Source organism: Hyalella azteca, unplaced genomic scaffold (genome assembly GCF_000764305.2).
Source record: "Hyalella azteca isolate HAZT.00-mixed unplaced genomic scaffold, Hazt_2.0.2 contig6498, whole genome shotgun sequence".
NCBI lineage: Eukaryota > Metazoa > Arthropoda > Malacostraca > Amphipoda > Hyalellidae > Hyalella > Hyalella azteca.
In genome coordinates this window covers 749,924-758,772 of record NW_025936659.1, presented here as the reverse complement: position 1 = coordinate 758,772, position 8,849 = coordinate 749,924, and positions in this window count along the sequence as shown.

Here is an 8,849-nt window from a genome sequence, read left to right as displayed (position 1 = left end):
ATGCGATTGTGCACCAACGATCCTTCTGAAAAACTTAAATTTAATTTCTGTTTTATTTTGCGTACATTCAATTTTTAATATAGATACATAATTTTGCAAATATATGTTCTTATTTTACCATTGAAGTGTTGTTTGAAATCATTCCTCAAGCTAATCTCACTGAAATATGAATTATGATAGTTTTTCCGGCATCTACAAATTGATTGTTTAGAGAAAAAGCGTATTTTTTAATTGCATACAATAGTTATAATTGCGTTTATTTTTCTATATAAACATAAAATAAATTTTTAATTNACCTGTCTCTTATACACATCTAGATGTGTATAAGAGACAGAGCTAGATGAGAGCAGAAAAAAAATTTAGAAACAGCTGCACAGAATTTCTCAAATTTTATTAAACACATTAATTTTTAGATTGATTTCCTCCTGAAAACGGCATTGGGCAATCCTTAATTGTCATCGTAAGTATTTAAATTAAAATTTCAGGCATTATAGTGAAATCACTTTTACGCATTTGGTGTGAGAAAAGTCCCGGGTGATGATTAAAAACGATGGAAAACATAAAATTAATGACAGAGTTCAAGTTAAAAAAATTCATTCCGTTTGCACAATACAAAAGAACATACCGCATTTAAATCATATAATGCCTTTCGAAAATTTATTCTGATTGCACAATACAAATCAATATGCCGCATTTAAATCATATATATCTATATATAAGACCTTTCGAATCCGTGCAGTCCAATAGCTGCCAAAATATTAGAGTGATTACCTGCGCCGTTTATATGAACGTCTTATTATACAATTTGGTATACCATTAAAGATTAAATTAACAATTCTCGATTGATATAAATTTGCTAATGCTAAATCAAGGGCTCTTGATGATCCCTAGCACCTGCGTCTATGCAACAATTCCTGCAATAACCGGACCCGTGAAGATTCTTTCCGCGAAGCTCAAACGAGCCGAAGTTTGTATTTGCCAACTTACAAGTTTAGCTTTACGAAGTTGGCGGCAAAGATGCCCGATGCATCGACTACTTTTCAAAAGGAACTCCATGTAGAGTGGATATCTGCCCTCTTGATCTGTCCTCTTGATCTGCCCTCTTGATCTGCCCTCTTGATCTGCCCTCTTGATCTGTCCTCTAGATCTGCCCTATTGATCTGCTCTCTTGATCTGTCCTCTTGATCTGCCCTCTTGATCTGCCCTCTTGATCTGCTCTCTTGATCTGCCCTCTTGATCTGCCCTCTTGATCTGCCCTCTTGATCTGCCCTCTTGATCTGCCCTCTTGATCTGTCCTCTTGATCTGCCCTCTTGATCTGCCCTCATGATCTGACCTCTTGATTATGTTCACAAATTATCATTGTAATTATGCTATTTGCCTTTTAAGTAAATCATTTGTAAATTTTAGCTGTGATATTTTTTCAAAATATCCTGATTTCATTTGCATATGAACTCTTTCATGTTGCCGCCAGATAATTTCTTGCATCAGAAATGGGGCCTAGCTTCCAGAAATGTAAATAAAATAATATCTCTATTATTGGCGAGCATCGTCGCCCTTTCAAGTGATAAAAAATTACAATCTTGCAACGAATTGTGCTGAAAAGTAACGTAATTATTTTTTTTATTAAGATGTCGCACAGTAGTCGAAATGTAAACAGGAACAGCATTTGAACCCAGTGTATCCAATCACAGATGATTGACTTTAAAATGAGTCTAAATAGCGCTGTAAATTATGAGCTGTGACATTGAAATAGTTTCATTTATATTTCTTTTATAATTTCCATGTATTACAAGTTTATTGTGTGATTGCCTTTTTGTTAGCATTGAAATGGATAGAAATTGTCAGGAATTATTAATGTAACACCATGAGGCGTGAGGTTTGTTTGAAAATTTCTTTAGTATCTGAAATAATATTGTCATTTTAGTTTGAAGTTTATAAATGGAAATTGCGGGTGGCTGATGTTGGAAGATTTTCGTGCCTTGCAAAGCAGGGACGGAAGATGAGCCCTGTTAAGATGTGATGTTAAGTGAATATATAAATAATGATTGGGATGATTTCTGAATACATTATCTCTTGATCTGCCCTCTTGATCTGCCCTCTTGATCTACACTCGTGATCTGCTCTCTTGATCTGCCCTCTTGATCTACTCTCTTGATCTACACTCCTGATCTGCCTTTTGATCTGCCCTTTTGATCTTTCTTCTCGAACACTCTTCTCTTTATTTTTCACTTGATCTAACCTCTTGATCGGCCCGCTTGATCTGCCTTCTCGAATTGCACCCTCTATTGCATCACTTGGTCTGTTCATCTGATCTTCCCTCTTGATCTGCGCTCTTGATCTTTTTCTTTTGACCTGTACTCTTGATCTGCCCCTCGTCTAGACGTGACTTCTTGATTATAGTCCCAAATTATGATTGCAATTATGCTATATGTTTTTGAAGTAAATCATTTGTAGATTTCATATGTGATATTATTTCAAAATATGCGGATTTCATTTGCATTTGAACTCTTCCATGCTGCCGCCCGATAATTTCTTGTATCGGATGTGAGGTTTAGCTTCCAGAAATGTAGATATAATTATATCTCTGTAATTAGCGATCGTCGTCGCACTATCACGAAAGAAAAATTACAAATTTGCAACGAATTATTTATTATTGTGCTGAGAAGTAACGTAATTATTTTTTTATTATGATGTCGCAAAGTAGTCGAAATGTAAACAGGAACAACATTTGAACCCTGTGTATTCAATTGCAGATGATTGACTTTAAAATGAGTCCAGATAGCGCCGTGACATTGAAATATTATGAGCTGTGGCATTGAAATGATTTCATATATATTTCTGTTATAATTTCCATGTATTACAAGTGCATTGTGTGTTGGCCTTTTTTGCAAGCATTAAAATGAATAGAAATTGCTAGGACTTATTAATGTAACACAATGAGGCTTCAGGTTTGCTTGAAAATTTCTCTAGTATTTGAAATAATATTGTCATTTTACTTTAAAGTTTATTAATGGAAATTGCAGGTGGAAATGGAAATTAATGGAAATGGAAATTGCTCATTAATGGAAATTGCTCATTCCCAACTGTATATTAATCAATGAATTTGGTTTTAAACTATATGGGGTCAATTTTAAACTTAAAGTTAAGGAAAATAGTCTGTTAAGTTATAACCAATCGCACTACCTGAATATTTAAATATTAAGATCAAAGGCACATTTTCAACAGCTGATGTTGAAAAATTTTAGTGCCTTGCAAAGCAGGGACGGAAGATGAGCCCTGTTAAGATGTGATGTTAAGTGAATATATAAATAATGATTGGGATGATTTCTGAATACATTACTATATCCAGAACTATTATGAATGTATTCAAATTTGTTTGTTGTGTTATGTTTATGATTCAGTATATTTTTTAATTGGTTCTTTTAACCTTGGGAGTTAACATCGAGTCTCAAAAGAGTCACCGAGAAATAGCCACCCATCAAAATGTTAACTTTCATAAACGTTTCTTCATTTATTTTACTCCGCGGCGCGTGCATTATTGTGTATGTTTCGCCATAAAGGTGCTTTCATGTGTTTTAAGTACGATTTCATCAGCAACTCTTAAACTCACAGCTCTATGTAACGTTCACGGTCAAAAACTTTCGAAATCATCCAAAATTAAGTTCTGATTGAGTATCAATAAATAATATTCAACAATAAATATTTGTAAGTCACTTTTGACAAACCTGAATCCTGAATACTACGCATGAAAGAAAATTCTAGAACATTTCGAGTAGAATGTACCTAAATAAATTTTCATCAGAGCTCCATCCAGACATTTGAAAATTTAAATTTCACCTCAAATTTGACAATTTCAACAACGGCTTTTGTAAGCCAGAAGAAATTCAAGGCATTTCGACGCGAATAAGACTGACGCGACTGGGAGTGGCGGAAGCCATCCTTTTCTGCTCGTCTCAGGCGTTACTGAAGCCCTCGAACAAATCCAAAGATTCCCTACAAAATTGGTCCGCTTTGATGTCGCTTCGCTTCCTTGATGCATGCGCGTTCGCTTTGACCTAACCTAAGTTGAACGTGAAGGGAATCCATAGCAATACCTATCTTATTGTAAATCTCCTTGCAACTTTTTTCCACTTATAATTGTACTAAAAACAGAACAAAAAACAGATGCATGCATGTTCAGGGAATCCATAGCAATGCCTATGTTATTGTAAATCTCCTTGCAACTTTTTTCCACTTATAATTGTACTAAAAACAGAACAAAAAACAGATGCATGCATGTTCAGGGGATCCATAGCAATGCCTATGTTATTGTAAATCTCCTTACAACTTTTTTGCATTTTTAATGATACTAAAAACAGAACAAAAAACAGATACATGAATGTTCAGGGAATTCATAGCAATACCTATGTTATTGTAAATCTCCTTGCGACTTTTTTCCACTTTTAATTATACTGAAAACATAACAAAAGACAGATACATGCATGCTGAAGTAATAAAAAAAACCCCTCATGGGTATCCTATACTGGTGTAATTTTGGTTTCAGAACCTTGACATGTAATTGCACGTTGTCAAACGTAGTCATAAGGGCTTTGTGAATGCCGAAAATTCAGTTTTCAACAGGAAGAAATTTCGACAAGATTTGGTAAGGAATTCCTTGTAGTTCTATTAAAAGCAGCCGACAAACAATGAAATCAGCATCTTATGATATGTTGAGTGTTAGCTCTGAATGTTGTCGATAACGAAGTACGTTAAATATTTTGATTTGAGCCTTTGAATTTAGCTTTAGTTCGGATCCAGTCAACTACGGAATAATAACGATAATAATAAGAAGCAGATGTTTCCACATCATTTTTAAATGTTCCTGTATAATTAACCTTTAATATAGAGGTTAGTTCTTTTACAAATTTTGGTTTGAATTACACCTTTTAATCAATTATGACTTCCATGGCGACGAAATCAGTATAACCCGAAATGTCTCGTCAGAAAAAAATCCTGTGAATCCATGGTGGAAACTAAATTTATCAGATCGATCATCTTTCTCGCTGTTCGTAACTATGCAAATGAAATTTGTCAGCGACTGATTGCTCTCGAAAAAATGAAGAGCAGGAGTATTTTTGAGCGCTCGTTAGCGTGCCTTCAATGGCACTACGAGCAACATTTGATGTGCAGCGGCGCGCGATATTTGGTCGTTAGCGATGTTCTAAAACCACCCGCGGGACTACCGTTGTGAAGTGCAATGACGTGAATTCCAATTCAGTGAAGGTCGCATTTTTGCGTACAACCGTTCTTTAGGCGCCTATGGCACCGAAATTTTATCAGCGAAAATAACGCTGAAATTTATATTTTTTCTAATTTAAACAAAAAAATCGGTATCTACCTCTCAGAACAACGAAATTTTTAAGAGAATCAGATTTAGTAGCTGACAAATAAACTTTTTTTAACAATTTATCATGATCAAATAATAATAATTATTTAAAGTTTGCCGGAAAATATGCCATATGGCTTTCATTGAACGGTCTCTCGAAATCTGAATTTTCCCAAATGATTTTATGCTGCGAGCTTCTTCAATTATTACGGTTAATAATAATTTATTACGAACACTGAAACCATCAACTACATATGATTAGGCTTGATTTATCATTGGCAAAGTATTCAATTAAAACTTAATTAAGACGAGTCAAATTCTATCATATTTTTAAGATAAGTGCTGAAACATTTAAATTATAAAATATTATGCGTAACATATGCGAATGCAAACAATTCTCTACGCTCCATGTAATGAGTAGACCGCCGGGAATTCCGACTTAACATAGAGACCATAAGCCGCGAAATTATTGTTCGTTGGAGAGAAGAGTTCAACTTAGCAGAAATAAACACCACCAATATCATGGCCTGAAGAGCTTGAAGACCAAGCCCTGTGTCAGTTTAGAGTCCAACATTTCGAGTCGAATAGACACGTTTAGGCCGGGATAAAGCAATGGTTATAGAGCCCAACGGCCATTCCTCGAAGGAACGCCAGACATATTTTGCTTTTGATGGGTGGGCTGATGTTGAACTGCAGCGCATTCTGGGCTTCATAGTCGTCGGGCGTGATGCAGAGAGGAGAGCAGTCGTGTGGGCTTGGAAAACAAGAGGGCTGGGCGGCGGTACTCACAAGCCTACGCCGTGGCGTGGCTGCTGCCCTCGCTTCAGTGCTCATATGACCGTGTGAGGGAGAGGTGGTGTGTCGTTCTAGAGTCTGTACGAGTCTAGCAGCTAGGCAAACGACAAGTGCGTTATCGGCACCAAGTTTTGCATCAATTTGGAACTAAAACAAATTAAGCCGATACATTCCAAGTGAAATACCATTCAGTATCACTTGTGTCGGTGACACTGTCAGCCAGCACCTGCCATGCTATGAGTTTATCGATGATTTATTGGACGGCTTTTAATTTGAGTTGTCCGGCGAGAAACATGCTGTTGACCGCATCGACTTTCTTGACACGATATGACGGCATCCGTTAAATTATATTGTGAACCAGTGTGGAATTTTTGACGCACGATATGATTTTTTCATCCCATATTGGGAAACTGAAACATTGGAAAAACGGAACTTTTTTCCGGGACATTCTATGCATAATTTACCTCTTGTTTCTTAATTGGAATAAATTCCAACCACTTGTAGATAAAATATTGTCTGGTGGTCAACGTATTTTGTTATTTATTGACAAATTCGAATTTAATTGACAAATCTCTGAGCCTTTGTCCATGCTATATTTCTGAGCATTATTAAGTAATTGGTATGAACTGATTGACAGCATCACAGCAGTTATATAATTTGGTTTCGACTCCTCAGAACGCCTGAACATTATTAATTCTTCTATTGGCAAAGAAATACGAGTTAGATGCTTCTAAATTATTGGAGTCTATTTCATCTGTAACAGATACAAGGTGCCAAACTATATTGATTGAATTTAGTTTAATTTTGTTGCACATGCACACATTTTGAAACATTTTAAACTCTTTGTGAAGCAAATCATTATTTCAGTCTCTTTTTTTGGGAGGCAGTTCAAAAATGTTCGTTAGTTGCAGCATTAATAATGACTTGACCTCACGCTACTTCGGCACTCACTCATGCCCTTATTACCCATCGCATGAGCATCGTAAGCTACCCGATTATTTTTTCTTTCATTATTAATATTAAATGGTCTGGTCGTTTGTTCACTTGCTATAGCCACAATTTGAGATAAGAAGAGAACTCTGTTGTTCTTCGAAACTTTTATTGAACATTTATCAGTATCCAGCTCCTCTGATGTTCTAGAATAGGGCATGCGACAATATAGTTACGATCAATTTTGGGGAAAAGTTATGTTCGAAATACAAAAAACTGATTCATTATTGCAACTTGTTTAATTTGAGAAGAAAGCTAATGACATAGCCTGTATTTCACTGAAGAAAAACTTCCTCTAAAATATTATTACGTTACTTCACAACCTCAGTTCATAGAAAACTTTGCATCTTTACATGAAAGGATGAAATTGTTGCCGTTTATGCTAGACGACTATGCAACTAAGCAACAATTCTTTCATTTGCAAATATTTCATGTGAAACGAAATGACAGCATATTCGGTCCCCACCTTTTCGCAGAAGCCTACATCAGATATGTTAACCTAAACATATTGTTGCCCTTTATTTTACCCCGCATACTTTTAACAATAGCGATGGATGTCGATAAATAACTTTGGCGCTATAGCAGCTGTTGGCCGCATGCTTTGTCAGCGGAAAATCGGCATGTGCCTATTAATTTACCCAATGAAATCCATTTCAACTTTAAATGACAGTGGTAAACTTTGCTCAATGACCGCCGTTCCCGGCACATTTACCGGGGAAGCACGACTGTAGCATTTGATGCATGAAATAAATCTGCTCCAGCGTGACAGTAATGCATACTTATAACTTTTGTGGACTAACCCCAGAATAAAGTTGCTTATAATCCAGTCTTCCTATTTTGCTCTTAAGATAATTATTCTTGCATGCATTATAATTATTTTTGGTGATTCCTAAGCTGCACAGTCAAACATAAGAGGAAAAAAAGGACATAGTTAACTCTTTCTTTTGTCGGCTGATTCATTATTGCACTGTTGTCTCTGCCAACAGTGCACACACATGTCATTCAAGTATAGCATTGACAGCTGACGACGCGGTATAAGCTGACGCTCACACTAGTAGAAGCCTATAGTTAATCACATATAGCACATAGCCTATAGTTAATCTCAACTAAACCTCACGCTACCGCCCACTGTCGTTTTTGTAAAATCTTACTAGCCTATATCTAGTGACTATGCAGGAGCATATGTTCAGTCTTAAAATGCCTAGCAAACTACGGACCAGGCAATAAGTCCAGCAGCTATCTCAATCAATTCGTCAGTTATGGAAAGATCGGGTTCCAAAGGCCGGATCCCTTCTGAATCAAGTCACGAAAAGTTCAAGAAGCGGCAACAGGCCATGGGCCTATTTCTTCAGCGCCGACACTTCTATTCTATTCTAGTCTCAGCTTATTACCCATCGAATAAACTTCATAAGCTAACCAATCATTTTCTTTTTTTTCAATATTAATATTAATTGGTCTGGTTGCTTGTTTACTTGCTATACACATTTGAGGTACAAGAGAGAACTCTGCTGTTCTCAAAAACTTTTAATTTAACATTTATCAGTAATCAGCTCCTTTGATGCTCTAAAATAGGGCATGCGACAATATAGTTCGATCTATTTTTGGGAATATTTATGTTTTAATTCCAACAAATTTTCCGTAAAATTTTTTAGAAATACACGGCCCCGATATAATCTGAACTTATATATAAAGTAATAG